Genomic DNA, 17823 nt, shown 5'->3' on the forward strand with positions numbered 1-17823 from the left:
AAGCTTATTTCAGTAGAACTCACTTTGTCTTTTTACTAATAAATTATATTTAAATACTTATTGAAGATGGATAGTATAACAGATTAAAATGACAACCTGACTAAGTGAGTATTTAACTATTTAAACATTTGCCACTAAACACATTATATAAAGTTGGAGGCATTCTCTCTGATATAGAACTCATTTGTCATTTTCCTCTAATTGACCTTGAAAGCATATTGGTGTTAACATGAAAAAATAAAGCTCCACCTTTCCAAAGAAAGCCCTTAAAAAGATTCAAGGGAGTGGAGGGAGAGAATGTGGGTCTTATTTCCTAGTGGTCTGTTCCTAGTAAGAAACCCCCAAAGGGGTTTTCGCATCCAACTTTCAAGCTTTGTTGTTAGATAGCAGTGACCTCTAAATTGACAGATCTGGTGATTGAGGAGTGATTTCTAAGAATGCTAAGAGCATGAACTTCATTCTTTTAAAATACCTTCTTGAATAAAGGCTTCAAAACAAAGTCAACAATTGATCCAGGTCTTTGAATAAAAAGTTTTCTGCATTAGACAATGGGATTTACTACTAAGAAGGAAACATACATTAGTCTTTTTAGTTTATTGTTTTCATTTGACAAAGGTAGAATTACAGATTTGTGAGCAAAGAAAGATTTGAGCCCTCTGTTCAGGGTGGTAAATCTACATATATTCATTGACTGTCAGGATAAAAGCAATCTTTAGATTACTCTGTGTTGTCCCCTGAAGAGGAATAGGGATATAAATTATGCTTTGTTCTCTACTAATACTTGCTAAATAACTCTTTATTCTCTAGGTACATTCATTGTTTCCTTATGGGGTTTTTTCATGGCAGCATAAAAGAACATGAAAAAATGATTATTTTTTTTCTGCTAGGGAAGGTGGGCGGGGAGAATCCAGGAGCTGAAGACACACCACAGTGCCTGCAGCCCCACCTTGCAGACGATGCTGTCCCATCTGCTCCTCTTTCCGCTCCTGATCTCAATCAAGGAGCGGGATGGGGGAGACAATTTTTCTCTCACATGTGCGTACACGGGGAAAAACAGCAACTAGCGGACAGAATTGTTTTTCATTCACAGCTGCACCCAGTCAGCGGCTGAGCGAAAAGGAAAGGTAGTGCAGGCGCACTGAACACACGGGGTCCAAGCCGTCTCCGCCAGGCAGCCCGAACGTATGTTGTGTTTACGTGTGATAATAGTGGAGGTGGCCTTGGCACAGAGGAATGGACAGATGAGGGGGGTGGTGGTGGTTTCCAGGCTTGGCTTTGATTAGCAGAGAAAATCCAGGCAATGGTTTTGCTTCCCAGTCCCTTCAGCCCCCCTTCTGCAAATCAGACTTGAAACGAGGCTCCTTCTCTGTTGGCTTCGCATGAGCTATAGCGAACTTAAAACCCATCCACACCGCTCACTGCGGCTGGTCCCCCTCAAGTCCCCGGCAAACAATAAACGGACAACCCCCCCCCCCCCCATGCCTGGGATTGTGCTCAGCCATCCATAGACGGGACACCCCCCCCGGTTAACAGCGGGGCTGTGCGACTCACCAGCGCGATTTCACCTTTCGGACGAGGTGACTCTAACCATCCTTAGACGGTCATTGAGCCCATGAGCGTGGGGGCAGGTATTTCAGTGAGGAGCCGGGGCGCCTTCCTAGGCTCCCCGTAAGGTGACCGCCAGCGGGGCTCCAGCAGCGCTCGGTGCTTTCCCAGGGTAAGCGCTAGCACCGGCCGCGGTCAGGCTGGGCGCGTAGCGAGCTCCCAGCGGAGGCGGGAGGTAGGGAATGAATTGCAGCCGCCGCCACCCCCCAGGAGCAGCGGCGGCAGGGCTGTGTGTGCTCCCTTCGCAGCGGGCGCGCAGCCCAGGCAGCGGGCTGCACCTTTAAGGCGCCAGGGAGAGAGAAGAGACCCCCACAGTGCATCACCAACCCCACCATTAACAGCCGCTAACTCGCAGCCCGCCATCCCAAAGGCAGGGCAGGCGGGCGGGCCGGCCCCTCCCGCGGGGTTAATGACGGGAGCTGTAGAGCTGCGGGGAGCCTGAAGCCGGCTGGCCGGGGCTGAGGAGGTGGCGGCGGAGCCGGTGCCGCTGCGGTGCCTGCAACCCTGCATCCGCCTCGCGCACCTCAGTCCCTTCAGCGGCGGGCGGGCTGGGTGCAGCCCCTCCAGCGCCGGGAGCTGCTTCTCTCTCCTGCCGCCACCTCCCCGCGCTGGGAGCGGCGCCGGCCCGTTCCCCGCCCCGGCCAGCACCCCGGGAAAGCGGGGCTGGCGTCGGCAGTAGAGCAGCCCTGCCAAGCTGCAGGCAGGAGTGACTGGAACGGACTCCGCGTGGGGGTGGGAGGACGGGCTGGCGAGGGGGGGGGGGGAGAGAAATAAATAAATAAGTAAATAAAGCAATACCGCCCTCGCCAATAAAAGAGGCAGAGACAGCGGCTCGGCCGGGCGGGGATCGGCTCCTTTGCGGTGGCGTTTGTTTGCCGGGACTGACGCTGCAAAGTTGAACCCAAACGTGTTGCTTCCTGATGGCTGCTGCTGCCGCCCAACTTCACCTGCTCAAGTGACTTGCCCAGTAGGGCTCTTGCTGCTGGCCCTCTGCCTGGCAGCCTCCATAGCTCGGTGACTGCGGCGAGGGGGCTTCCTTTCGTGCCTCCCCCCATCTAGGAAAGAAAGGTGGGGGAGAGCCAGCAGAAAGGTAAGTTTCGCTTGTGGTCACCTCTCCTAGACGCTGTGGGGAACGAGATCGTCTCTGCTCCATAGTTGCCTTTTAGGAACCGAGCATTTGCCAAACTTTGCCTCCCCCTCGCACCTGCCATTCGCCCCCCTTGTTTTCAATGGGGGGAGGGTACTTTGGGTTAATTGGGATTGGGTTTTTCTTTTGGGAGGGTTTGGGGGTTCAGGAGCAGCTGGGAGGATCCTCCGCTGCGACATCGGTTTAGTCATTATACAGGTGCCTTGACTGAATAATGCGTCTGCTTTGCTTGTTTGGGTTTTCATTTTAAATCCTTTGGTTTGCCGCTCGCAGCAGGAGTTCGAGTGGCAGGCGCGTAAGTTGGCAGCCATAGGAGAATGCAAACCAGGATGAAGTTTTTCCTGCTGCCGCTCGACTCCAGGAGCGAGCAAACGCTTTCCTGGCAATAGCCACCTTTGTAAGTACCAAGTTGTCCCATTAGGGACAGTAAGGAAAGAAACTGAAAGCGCAAGGAAATGTGATTCCAGTGAGGGCTACAAGCAGCTGGGATAGAAACCTGAAGGACTCATTACAGAGACCAGCTGGGTGAGGTAATCTCTTTTACTGAACCAACTTTTGTTGGTGAGAGAGATCAACTTTGGAGCTTACACAGAGCTCGTCTTCAGAAATTGGGCCAATAAAAGATACTGCTTCACACACCTTGTCTAACTAATATCTGGGACCAACAAGGCTGCAGCATAAAAGACTCACAGGTATTTAGATAAATTCTGTTTTGGAAAATATCTCCATATAAGAACATGCCTTTATGAAAGCAGGTGAGATACAGATGTGTGCTTGTAGAGATACGTATACTTTTACATATAAATCTTTAAAAAGAAAACTTGTATATTCCCATCAGTATAGGGGTATTTCTAATCGTATTGTATTTAAGCTATATCTTTATTTTTTTTTATGTAGAACTGGCTAACTACTTAAAAAGATTCCCTTGCTCTCTTTGTGGGTAATTTTGTATTGTTTGTGGATGGAGAGCTCTGTGTAGTTTCCCTTAACTTAAATCTCCGTGTGAGTTTCACACTAGCAACTTGTACATAGTGTGCCGTGAGATTGCTGAAGGCTGAAGCCACCTGCTGAACTAGTTGATGTTATTTTTTGGAGGTGATGAGTTAGGAGTAGAATTGTAGAGACATCCAGCAGATGGAGCAATGGAAAACTGTACAAGACTCTGCATAAAACAATTTCGTTCGCTTTAATCACAGTTGAAAGAAGAGCTCTCCAACACATTATAGAGGAACACTGCATGTTAAAAAATGGAAATTCACACCTGAAATAGACATTTGATTTTGAATTTGTCCTTTTTAAATGTGCTTGTATTAAGTAGTTTTGGAAAATTTGCATTTTCCAAGTTGTTATGCTTGTTTTGGGTGGATGGGCGAGTGAGTGCTATTTTGTATTTATTCCTAATCCTAGTTTCTGTATCGATTATTATTTTTCCAGTTGCCATTGTGCATCAGAAAAAGATCGTGCTGCTATTAGGAAAGTAGTTCTACTTTGTAACATAATTACAGGAATATGTATCAAATCATTATTATTAAAATTATGGAAAAGTAGGTAACTATTACTTTAGTTTAACATATAATTGAAAGATGTTCCCAGTATATTGCAGCCTGGAAAGAACTGTTTTGAACAGTTAATTATATTTAAACGGTCTGACTTTCATAAAATAGTATGCAGGGCTCTAGCAGGGCTAAAAGGTGATAGAGTTTTTAGTAATTAGGTTGTAATGGTGGTAAATCTTGCAAAAGGACTACGGTAATTATGTTGCTAGCTTGGAAAATAACACGGGGCATGCAAGATCACTAGACAAGAAGAAACAGAATTTTTAGCATTGCTTTCTATGTACCTAAATATATTGTTACATGTAACCAGAGCAGACATAAAACAAGGCAAAATTTTTACTTTTTCAGTCCAGTGAAAAGTCCTCTTTCAGTTGCTATCTCATTTCTGAATAGCTAAATTCAATTTCTTGTAACTTATCTGCAGTTGTTATAGAAAATTACAATTTAAAGCAGAATATTGAAAGGATTGGAACAGCGATCCTTTAAGAAGTTCATTTTGTCATACTTCATTAATTCAAAAGTTAATATATAGTATATTAATGTACCTATCTACCAATTTCAATGCTGTTTTTTTTAAATGATAAATGGATGGACCAATGAGTTTTGATAACTTTTTAAAGTTTGGTATTAGATTTTCAGGTTTCAGAGTAGCAGCCGTGTTAGTCTGTATCCTCAAAAAGAAAAGGAGTACTTGTGGCACCTTAGAGGCGAACAAATTTATTTGAGCACAAGCTTTCGTGAGCTGTAGCTCAGGAAAGCTTGTGCTCAAATAGATTAGATTTTCAGTTACCTGAGAAGGTAGTTTTGAGTATATGTGTTTAAGAAACATCAATCTGTGTGAAAACCCTTGTAGCAATAATATAGAAATATTTACATTCTTTTAAAAGTTTGTTTAGTGTGTAATGTATGATAAAGTTGGTATAAAAAGAATTATGAAATAACTTTGCATTTACTATATTCTTTCAAAGATGAAACATAGGTTTGTCATAATCACTGTTGAACACAAGTGTTAAATAAAATGTTATAAGCTGAATTAAATAAATTCTAAAATTGCATAAAATAAAATCTCTGTACTTTAAGAACTTCTGGGGAGAAAAATATATTTTAACCACTTTAGGGAAACAATCTTTGATACTTTTGTTAGATTATTATGATATTTTTAAAAGGAAACTTTTTTTTCACTTATGTAATAAGGAACTTGAAAAAGATCCTACAGAAAATAGAACACAAGCATATCTGTTGGTATTTGCTGAAAGAAACATATTGTTTCATATAAACTTAGTCTATCCATTTAGCTTTAAAATCATGTCCTTAGAATAAAAACACCATAATTAATTGTTTAATTACACCTGTATCTATCAAGAGGCCAATTCTGTGAGGTACTGAGTATCTCCTGTAAGGTTCTGAATGCCTTCAACTCCCATGGAAGTCAGTGGGAACTGAGAATGCTGAGCACCTCAAAAGATCATAGAGAAAATTTTAAAATCAGTATTTTCTCCTCTTGTAGAGTCTTCATTCAGGGTTCCTACTGGATCATATCTATAAACCACTCTTCTCTATATTACTGTTATGTTCCACAAATTCCTTCTGCTCTGTCCATGAATGCTAAAATATTCAAATTATTCGCTGAACTGTTGTTTCCCTCTTCCCGTAAATACTGAGTGTTAGTGTCACATTTCTGTTTTCCTTAATTCCAGTCTAGTGAGTTTTCAGTATCTGTTTTGATTGTGCAATGCATATTAAATAGTCCCAACATTTCTGAAGAGTGCTGTTATAAAATCATAAAAATTGAAGTAAGTTTGTTTTTCTACAAACTTCCACTTTTCATTTACCTAAACTTGTATAGACAAAAATGTTGTTGAGGATAACTTTGTGGGTTCTTTCCTGCTTTGACTCGTCTCCCACTTGGAAAAAGTCTGTTTTCGCAGGTGATGAAAGTGTGTGTGTGTGTTAGTTAATCAAATAACTTAGAACATTGATATCCTGACCTCTGGATTTTTGAATCACCTCTTTTATGCGATAGAGGGTGAGGAAGGTCCAGGGAGTTTGGAGAACACTCAAAAAAAGGAGGATCTTCTCCAAAGTAAGCAAGTTGAACACATTTAAATATAGTGTCCCAGACAAAGCTGTCTTTGGGGTGTTCTGTCTTGTCTGACTGGCATAAATTCAGCACGTCACCTTGAACTCCAATGATCTTGGTGTCAGGTACATGGCAGTTTTTACATGAGGGTGAACTATGTTTCAGCAGTTCCTCTGGTGAGCACAAACATGCTTTTCTTAAACATCAGCTATGTACATTTTTCTACCAACTTCTTTCACCTCTTGTTAAAAAAAATACAATGCAAAAAAGATTCCCATACATCATTTATTCCAGAATTCTCCTCCGTTAGTTATGTTACACCAACTGAGTAATTCAGACCAGTATTTTCTTTTAACTCCTCCTACCCACTACTTGCCAAGAAATGCTTCCCAAGACTCCAATCCCATTAACCAACTATTAGTATCTGCACTAGTAGTCATCTGTCATGTTAGTTACACTCTTTGGATGCTAAACTTTCTGCGCCTTATAGTGTGACGTGTTCTTACCAAATTGCTAGACAACTTGTAACACTTCAACAGCACAACAGGTGCAGAGGGAAATGGGCTTTAAGCATTAGAGCATTTGCTTCTCACATAAAAAACAATAAGTTCTGAAGTACTGTGTAACCACTGCCCCTATATTGCTAGGTAGATGATATACTGTGGTAAAAGGCAGATGCATGTAATGAAACTGTAATAATAAAAGAGCCTTATGACTGGCTTCTAAGATATAGGGTGGGTGATCAATAAATTCCAGGCTGGAATTTACTTTACAATTGCAGATGCAAAATATTTGGAAGTGACTTGAGTATGAAGAAGTTCAATATCTGACACTTGAGTAGCAGTTACGTTGTTGTTAAAGATAGCAACAATTTAATTTACAGACTTCTAAACAACTCAGCAGTACCCTGCTTAAGATGTATAATGTACCAGTATGGTTAAAACATCTACTAAAATTGTTGTGATATTTGTAGGAGAATATTTTTAATGTACAAGAATTGACGTGTGGAGTCATTGGAAATACATTTGCTCATTTAAATTACATTATTGTTTCACTGTGGCTGGCGAGTAAGCTACCTTTACATATGAACCTGTTACTCTTCCAGACAGTTAATTCAGTAACTGATAATGATGGCTACCCTAGCCATAACATTGTGATTGGTTAGTATTTCTTTACAAAGAGGCAACTGCACTTTTTATAGCTACTTATAATGTGTTAAGCATTTTCATTAAAAAAAGCAATGTGTTTTTGTTCAATCAAACTTTACAGTGGACATCATTATCTCTGTTAAGATTACTTTAGAATATCTTCTACCTTCTAACTTAATCAATGCATTTGCAAAGTTAGAAGGAATTTGCAAAGATTCATTGACTGTTTCTGTGTCTTTAAAGTGTGGAAAGTATTTATGTGCGGCAGGTAGAGACAGAGAAATCAATATGCATTACATCTGAACAATTATCCTACAAGAAACATGAACAAGCCAATCAGGATGTCAGTTTCATTAATTAAAATGACATTTCTATATGTAAACTCTAGTTGTATACTAGCTAACAATAATCTGAATTTGTGCTCTTTTGAAATTCAGAACTCCTGAGAATGGCTTCTAATTACTTTGAAATATTTTAGTGTTAATTAAAAGATAATGTGAGTAAAATAGAATGTTACAACAGGATAATGGTCTCCTGTTGAAGTGGTTCTCCACCTTTCCAGATTACTGTACCCATTTCAGGACTCTTTGTCTTGTGCACCCCAAGTTTCACCTCACTTAACGATTACTTGCTCACAAAATCAGACCTAAAAAACAAAAGTGTCAAAGCACACTGTTACTGAAATATTGCTTGCTTTCTTCTTTTTTTTTTGCCATATAACTATAAAATAAATCGATTGGAACACAAATATTGTACTTACATTTCAGTGTGATACTTGAGCCTCTTTTTTACTTGTGAGTCTTGTCATTCAACTGCTAGAGAGCAGTGGCTTCTGGCCAGACACCCAGCTCTGAAGGCAGCACCGCCATGAGCACCTGAAAAAAATTAAGGGTGGTATGGTATGGTATTGCCACCCTTACTTCTCCACTGCTGCCGATGGCGGTACTGCCTTCAGAGCTGGTAAGCTAAAGAGCAGCAGGTGCTCTGGCTGGGGTGTTCATGTTGTTTGTGGCGTGGGAGAACTATATTTTTAATCCTGCTCCCATCCCACTCCGCAATACCTACTTACACCTGCTCCCGCCTTGTTCATTGAATTTTTATCCTGCTCCTGCTATTACAGCAGTGGGTACTGTGGATCCCCTTCCTACTGCAGGGCTTTAGAGCTTGTTATAAAACTAGGCAAATATCTAGATGAGTTGACTTACACCCTGGAAGATCTCTGTTTATCCCCGTAGGTGTACCCCTGGTTGAGAATTACTGTCCTATTGAATGTATTTTCTGCAGCTAAATACTGGTATTTGTGGAAAATAAACATGCTGTACAGACTGCCAAAATATTAGGGCATACAGCTGAGTAGATGATCAAAAAGCAGGTAATGTCTACAACAGTAATATTTGTGGACTCTCAAACTGCTACTAGAATGTTGTGCCACAGGTATTGAATGCTACAGGTTCAACTTTTTTTTCCCCTGTATTCTGACAAAACTATTGATTTAAGAGCGTTTTTTTCCTTGAGTATGGATTGCAGAACCACAGCTATTGGTAGTAGACACTTGAGGACCTGACTTGTGCTGCCAGCACCAATATACGAGTAATACAGGTCTTGATTCTGTCATCCTTAGACTGAGTAGTAAATATTTAAGTTAGTAATGAATGCTAAATGAGTACTCCCTTGGACTTCAATAGAACTGCTCAGGTTGGTAAATGTTGCAGAACCAGGCCCATATAAGACAGCAACCACAGAAAAGGAGTGATGGGGAAGAGATGGACTGGGGAAGGTGGCAGAAACACAGGGAATGATGGAGAAAGGATGGTGAGGTGTGAGGGAGGTGAAGACTTTGGGAATAAGAGGGAATGTCCACAATCAATAGAAGAGAAAAAGAAGAGAATAAACAGGAGGAGAGTTAGAACGCAACTAATGGAAGAAAGAAAAATGTCTTGCCAAAAGTTCTGTTGGGGAAAGGGAAGAAAGAGAGAGGAGTGGGGGAATGGGAATATGAGGATGGTTTCTTTTTGGATAAGGGGAGGTGGTTTGGGGTGTCAAATTGTAGGGGATGCTCCTTGAAGAGCTTGGTGTTGCAGATTGCTCAGGGGGATGGGGTAGAGAGTCTCTGGAGTGGGTGTCACTATCAAAGTTGCACAAGGACTCTGTATCCCAAACTCTAATGGGGGGGTGGGGGGAACTGCTCTTTCCATGAAGGGGGCTTGCTGTTTGTTGTTGAGAGGCCCTGTGCTTGCTGGGGGATGGAGGAGTCTTCCAGCAATTTCTGAAATGACCAACTTGCTTATCTCTCTCCTTTTTTTCTGCTCTTGTTTCCATTTTATTCATTCCTATTCTACTGTCTTTGATATCTTCTTGGTTTTTAACTTTTGTGTCACAGAGGGAGTAGGATCTGAAGGGGAAAAAATTACCTAGACTGTAACATACTCCCTGAACCAGTGGAATTGCCTAGGACTGTGAACACACTCAGTTTCACACTGCTGCTAGTGTAATGGAAAACGATACTCTGTGTGTGTTACACAACCTGTCAATTTCTGGTTCAGCTGCTAGATGTCATGTCAAATGGTAAAAAACTGACAGAGTCACTTTCTCCAGTCATTGAATGAGGAACTTCAAGGATAACACTATTTGCCTTGTTCTAATGAAGTTACTCTTTTTCTCTTTACTTGATTGTTGAACTTCTGCTTAGAATCTTCTTCAGTGTGTCCTGCCTGGCTTCCTGCTGCAGATTTTACAAACAACACACACATCCTCACATTAGTGCTTCAGGAAGAGCACAAATGATGTGAGAGAGTCTTTGGTGCTATATGACAGGTTTCAGAGTAACAGCCGTGTTAGTCTGTATTTGCAAAAAGAAAAGGAGTACTTGTGGCACCTTAGAGACTAACCAATTTATTTGAGCATAAGCTTTCGTGAGCTACAGCTTCATCGGATGAAGTGAGCTGTAGCTCACGAAAGCTTATGCTCAAATAAATTGGTTAGTCTCTAAGGTGCCACAAGTATTCCTTTTCTTTTTGGTGCTATAGTTAATTTGTCCTGCAGTACCATCTAGAGTCCCTTTCATGGTTACAGGATGAGCTATGCTTTAAACCGCTTTTGGTCCCTCTTGGGTGCACTCCTCAGATGACAGGTTTGGCTTCCTTCACCTCTCTTTCTGGGTGTAACGCCACTCTCCAACCACTGTTGGAGTGAATCTGGGGGTTGCAGCCTTCCTGTTTCCCAGCTGTGTTAATATGACAGGCCCAACTGGGTTTGGTACCTATAAGCCCCTTTTCTTTGGGAGCCTGTGACTGAATAAAGTGATTCAAACAGCCAAATTTATTATCTAAAGAAAAAATAGTACAATACAAAAAGGAGACATACATATCCTCCTGGGAAGCAAATTCTTGCAGCCTTCTTCATCTTACACAAAAGGTGTGCTTCAAAGATATGCATCAGGTAGTAGTATTTATAATATGATTTTACAAGTTACAAAACTTTCTGCACGTTATACCAACCCAACAGTTGGTACTAGTTCCTTATCTTCTAGTTCTGTACCTCCCTTTTCTTTATTTTAAATACTAGCATTCCAGAGGCTTGTCCATGAAAGTATCTCCCTGTACTTTCCCATATATTACTTTGAATACTACAGTCCAAATGTTGATGAGCCATGAAGATACTACCTAACTGTATTGGGTACAAAATATTCATACATCTTTGCTTGGACAAGTTGCCTATTTTCTAATGTCAAAGCTGAATTCAGCTTTCCAAGGTGTGGTGGAATACTTGACATGGGTTTTGTGGGAAGAGCATAATACATCCAATTAATGTAACTTCCCAACACTTACATTTTAGATATATTAATATTATCGATAGTATTATATTATTAATGTGCTGTGTACTTAGGGCCCTTCACTTTTGGTTTTATTTTATTTAATTTTCTCCAGGAATTTATCAGTGTTTATTATTACAACACAAAGGTGAAAATCGGTGGAAAAAACTATTAATATTTTTTCTGGGTAAATATTGGGGTTTATTTTGGTGAATGGAAGGACAGGGGTGGGGAAGTATTCAGTAGATTAATGCTTTGGTGAGTGGAATTCAATGTGATTTGCTGCAGAACTAAAGCAGAACTCAAAGCACAATACCACCCCTGAGTTTAAGAACACAATATACCTCTAATCCCAAAATAAAACTTTTCAATTGAATAAACTATTAACCTATTTATATTTGCATTTAATAATTGGGCCACACCGTTTGCAGTGCATACACTCAACTTCATCCTTTTCTCCTGTTTTTTTTTTTTTTTTTTAATGTTCAAATACTTCCTGGTGTTATGGAATGTATTGTGATACAGATTTTCATTTTCTTCCCATTTTAGTGTGTCAGAACTTTAAACCTTTATCTGCTAACAGCTTGAAATGTGTACATAGTGGGCATGAGATTCATCAGTACATTCAGATGCACAGGCCCTTGTATGTGTGCCTGTTTGTTTATTGTGTGTATCTTCTAGGCCAATACATAGCCTTACTTCAACTGTTAGCTTTGCACATACAAACAGATGAATGTGTTATAGTAATACATATATCTCAGGCAATATTGTATTTTCCTAATAAAAGTTATTTTTATATATTTGAATGATACAAAAATTGGGTGAAAATCAGGGAAAAAAACAAATACTTTTTGTAAAACCCAGGATTTTTTTTGGTAAAAGTCAGTTTAAACGGAAAATGGAGGGGCTTATGAATACGACATCCAGCATACATGTATTGGCTAATATACCTTATTTTTGCCATTGTTTTGTTTCCTGATAGTTTCCTAATCACCTCCTTTGATGTGACTTTGTGCAATCAAGCAGGATAACTTCTCTCTCTCTCTCACACTCACACACACACACACACACACACACACACACACACTCAGGTGCACATGATACTTTATTTATTTATAGATAGATAGATAGATGGGACAGATGTTTCCCTCGTTCTCCACAGGCATCAGTCAGGAATCAGGCCCCATTGTGCTAGGTAAAAAAGACACCCTTTGCCCCAAATCTCTGACCTTTGTGATAGACCATAATGTTCCACTCTTTTGTCAAGGTGCTATATACTGCTCATGTAATTTTCTTTAGAATCTTGCAGAATTGGTTGAATTTAAACTATAAACTTATCCACGTACTTACTCATCACATTTCTTTTTCACTTGCATGTGCACAAATTCAATAAACCAATGTTTATTCAGTTAAGGTGATATTTGCCCCACCCAGATAATTTACTCAGGGCCCTCTAGACCACCCAAGTCTCAGCTGAATCTTTAACATAGGGTTAAGTGCTCTGTAGAGCCTTAGGTGGAACATCCACATGGGTGGGTGAATTTTACCCAGAGAACATTGTTCTTCTTTGCTAAGGAGTTTAGTTTTCTATGATAATTCTTATTTATTCACATCTATATTTAAATTTATTTTCTTCCAGCTAATCTTCACTCTTAGCTTTTCTGCTTTATTCTCAATTACTGACTACGGAACCGCTATGCACCAGCTATTCTCTTCAGTTGCATTCATTACTTGTAATTTTATTCACTCTGGACAACAAGGGCTTCTGTTTCCGCCGTGTGCTCCTAACTTTCCATCATTTTCTTTTTCTGACTCACTCGTTGTCTGACAGTGCCCGGCCACTATCCCCTGCTACTGCTCCGTTCCAAAAAAAAGCTCCTGGGCTGATGTGTTAAAGCCAAATTTGAGCTTCAAGTAACCTTTTATAGATGATCTGTAAATATTAAAAAGGGATGTATAAAGGAAATACTTTATTTTTGTCTTGCACACAAGCAGATGGGGGATCTTCAAGATACATTGAAAACATATAAATGTCAAAGTCAATTAACACACAATGTGGTGTCCAAAATATGTGATAACTATGAGCACGCAAACTGTTGTTAAAGATTTGTGCTCATATCTCAGTGTTGCTGAGAACAGAGCAAGTACTGTACTGCAGTCATCTTGCTTTACCTATGTGTAAACTTCAATTATCTATGGAAATATTTTTTTCATGTGGATGACAAAATTGATGTTTACCAATGCAAATCTAATCTTCCAAGCCAATCTACAGTTAAGGTCAGTCTACATTTTTATTGAACATGTGCTCACTGGCAGAGGCAACAATGAGGAAGCCATATTTATTTACTTTATTTACTTATTTATTTTCTATAAATCCCTATTCTTAGTTATAAGAAATTTACAGTAACTAAAATATACAATACAAAATTGAAGACTAGAAAATATTATTGCATATTGAACTTCCCATAAAAAGTGCCAATGATTTTATACCTCCATAATAATAAATAATAGCCCCAGCACTGACCATACAACATTTCTCAAACCATCACCTCCCCAAATATGCAAGGGAGAAAAGATGAGCTTTATAGTGTGCCTTGGAAATTTATCCAGTCGGGGCTCTGATGGGGTAACGGCGAGAATGAGTCCTCCAAAGTGGAGAATTCATTGAAGAGATTCCTTTGCCAGTAGGGGACTTCTAGTTCAAATACTTTCACTAATCACAACTGTGACACTGTTGCATAGGGTGGAAAATGGTCTCTCTAGTAGCCAGGTCTCAAAGGACTTCAGGCTTTATAAATTTAAATCAACATAATCAATTTTACCTGGAAAACTTTCTTTTTCAGCCAGTGCAGGCTAGTATGCTGATGGCAGATGCTGTTTGCATGATGTGCCTCTTTAGCTGAGTCGCTGCTGTCAAGCTGTCTAGAGTGGCTCAGTAGAATGAGTAGCAACCTACTCAGGGCTGACCATTACAAACCAGGGCACAAACCTCAAACTGATTGTGTGGTCTATACTTAGATTTCACCAACCAAGTATTGTGTATGAACTCCTCAAGCACTGTAACAGCCTTAACATGGAGTCACAGACAGTCCCCTTGGGTACTCTGGTGTTACACTAATAAAAATGATACCAACAGGATCTTGTAAGAGTGACAAGGCAAATTGCCATCTTTATTGTAAATACAACAAAATATTCCTATATGCAATTTCTCTATAGATCCATTCACACACAGGTTCTACATAAAGGTTGTTATAGTTACCAGCCTAGATGTTGCTTGTGCCAAGTCACTGGCCAGGTGGCCTGGACATGAGAGTGGAGCCAAATTGTTGTCAGATGCGCATCCAATGCTTCTGGAGGGTGGTCGTAGAACCAGACTCAAAGAACACAGTCCCTGGACCCAATATTTATAGGTCTCTGGTTCAATACAAGTCTATGGAAGTTGCTTCATCATGCTGAATTTACAATTGAGATGACCATCAATCAGCTCAATCAGCAGGTGGTACATCCATGACGGCTCCATGATGGCTAGGTGTTATCATCTTGTTCTTCCTTGATGCGTTTTGGGTGGATTCCAGTTTGCCCTCCGGGGGTCATCCGGTTATCTCCACTTTGCATATTCTTCGGCCCATCGATATCAAGGTTGAAATTCTTAGGATTAGGCTGGCACCATTTACTAACCAATTATTTCCGTGCTTCAGGCTCTCAATTCCATGCACTCATCATTCATTCATTTTAATTAACATAGTCTAAGACTCTTGATTAATTTAACAAGTTTTATCCCAGTATCTATTTTTCCCTCTTTGGATACCAAGATTTACATAGGCATGACAAGGGGCCCCTGCGAGGGAAGAGCGTCAGGGTGTTGTTTTGAAGAACAGCATTGTTTCCTCAAAGTTCTTGTCACTTTCCAGCACAGACTTTTTGTCCTGTACCAGCCTGAAATAATTAGCACTTTGGCCTTCCATTTGTTACAGAGTGAAATTTAACCGTATGGAACTGATGTTCATACCTTTTTACCTATATACTCTTTTGTCTATCTTTATTTCTACTACTACATAATTATAATTCTATCATACTTATATAACTTTGAGGGCGACCAACACTGGTCTATCTTGCCACCTAGGCAAGCTTGTCTTTGTGATAGATGGTTCCTTACCCCAAAAATCGTAATAATATTCAGGTTTCTCCCAGTCCCAAAGGACTAGTCACTTACCCCACATCAGTAAGACTCTAGATCCCTAACCAAAGGCAATGCTTGTAGCCAATCTTATAATAAACTATGTAAAGATTTATTAAATAAGAAAAATAAGTAAGTTATTTACAAATGGTTACAGTTTTAGATTCCAAATAGTAGTAGAAGCTTCTGTAATATGCAAACTCTGTAAATCCTCTAGACTTAACCCAGGCTGAACAACTGGGGATCCCTTGCTTATGTTTAGAAATCTTCACTCACTCAGAGTTCAAGCAGCATAGAGATACAGTTCCTCCTTGTGAGGGATTTTTATTCCTTTCCATCAGAATGCCATTTGATGAATCCACCTGCACATCTCCACTTCATGGGTGTCAGAGGTCAGGGGAGCAATCAATAAAGTCTCTGTTCTTTGATGTTTCACAATTTCTCATTTGGATTCAACGTGCCTTCTTCATGGGCAGGACCAAACAGCTTCTGTAGAAAGTCAGCAGTTCTACATTAATTAATACTCCTTCCCTGTTTGATGACTTATGCAATTATAAAGGATTACAAGTGCAAACACTTCGTATAACCTTATAACATGGGGTACTGATGTTATAAAGTAAGAAGAATATATGCATTTAATAAATTCTAAACACAGTCTTATAAACTTAACATCTATTTTAATGATGCTAACCCAAAGGTCAGTCAGTCAGTGCATAGGATGTTCTCCCCAGTGACTGGGGAGTTCATGGAGGTGTGGGGAGGCTCCACATCACACCAAGATGGGCTCAGACCTTATTGCCATTCTTTGGTCTTTATATATATATTTGTGCACCTGATCAAGTGTGTTATAAAATTGTGTGGCAGAGTAAGAAAAGATATACTGTGCTTTCAGTATTTGTGCCTTAGAAATCTAGTATAGTACTGTAATTTTGCTTTCTTCCAGCTCTCTCTTTTTTTATCCTTCTCAGTACCTTGATTCTTCTGGCAAAGATTGTAGTTTGTTATAAACCTTGAAACAGAGTCAGTTAATTTGATAATATTTTAAGGTATTATGAGCTTCTCATTGCCGCTAAATACAGTTTAACAGTTTTCTTTGGGATATTTATTTAAATCTTAAGACATAACTACTTAAGGGCTTTCTATAGTGCTTGTACTTGTGCTGACCAATGTACTATATTGGATTAAACATATTTTCCAAATTTAGTCGTCCTTGTCATTGAGCTGTGTATCTAATGTGCTGATCACATACACTGTTCTGTTCAGACGTTTAGTTCATCTGGAATTTTCTAAATTTAACTGTACTATTAAGTAGAAAAATCTTATGTTTGCTATTGAATATACATCTCTCTTTTTTTAAATAGTGTTTTAATATTCAAACAAAAATACACATCAAGATGAATAAGAAACTACTAAGGTCCTGGTCTTGCAATCCATTGCTCAGAAATGAATTCTGTCAGCCATGAACGATGTATTACAGGATTGGAAGCAAATTTTGAATATTCTGTTGTACAGAAGCTTAAATTGTTTTTTTTTTCTTTTTTTTTTATTTAATCTAGTACTGAACTCTAGTAAATTTCCAAAATTTAAAATTAATCAATAAAAAATCTATAAAAATGTTATTAAATTGAAATACATTAGTCTGTCAAATTTCCAGTTACAACTTTTTCAGTTAATAAATGCATGCCAAAAAAGCCCAACTAAACATGATCTATCCAATCATATTACTTATAAATATTTAAGACTCCACCTAAATTCAGTCTCATGCCCCTCTGTCTAGGGCAGGGGTGGGCAAACTACGGCCTGGGGGCTGTATCTGGCCCTTCAGACATTTTAATCTGGCCCTTGAGCTCCCGCCGAGGAGTGGGGTTTGGGGCTTGGCCTGCTCCAGTGCTCCAGCTGGGGAGTGGGGTTGAGTGCTTGCTCTGCTCCACGTGTGCTGTGGCTCTGTGCAGCTCCCAGAAGCAGCGACATGTTCCCTCCCTCCGGCTCCGACATGTAGGGGCACCCAGGGGGCTCCACACACTGCCCCCACCCAAGTGCCGCCCCTGCAGCTCCCCTTGGCCGGGAACCATGGCTAATGGGAACTGCAGGGGTGGCACTGGCAGATGGGGCAGCATTCAGAGTCACCTGGCTATGCCTCCATGTAGGAGATGGCGGGGAGGGGGGATGACACACCACTGCATCTGGGAGCTGCTTGAAGTAAGCGCTGCGCAGAGCCTGCACCTCTGACCTCCTCCACCTCCCCCATCCCCTGCCCCAGCCCTAATCCCCCTCCTGCCCTCCGAAACCCTCAGTCCCA

General features: G+C 40.4%; 1 protein-coding gene across 35 annotated transcripts in view; it reads left to right on the top strand.

Moving 5' to 3' along the window:
- The first annotated feature begins 1085 nt into the window (after positions 1-1085).
- The window catches only part of TENM3 (teneurin transmembrane protein 3), a 2220601-nt gene continuing 2203863 nt past the window's right edge, over positions 1086-17823 (top strand). For 15 of the 35 annotated variants that reach the window (XM_075127816.1, XM_075127814.1, XM_075127817.1 and 12 more), the window contains exon 1: positions 2376-2695. The gene's annotated coding sequence lies outside the window, so the exon portion shown is untranslated. Of the gene's footprint in view, positions 1183-2375; positions 2696-3133; positions 3150-3426; positions 3445-17823 lie in introns of those variants that run through there. The other 20 variants (XM_075127826.1, XM_075127829.1, XM_075127832.1 and 17 more) reach the window with 5 other exon arrangements.

Source organism: Caretta caretta, chromosome 4, assembly GCF_965140235.1.
Source record: "Caretta caretta isolate rCarCar2 chromosome 4, rCarCar1.hap1, whole genome shotgun sequence".
Lineage (NCBI taxonomy): Eukaryota > Metazoa > Chordata > Testudines > Cheloniidae > Caretta > Caretta caretta.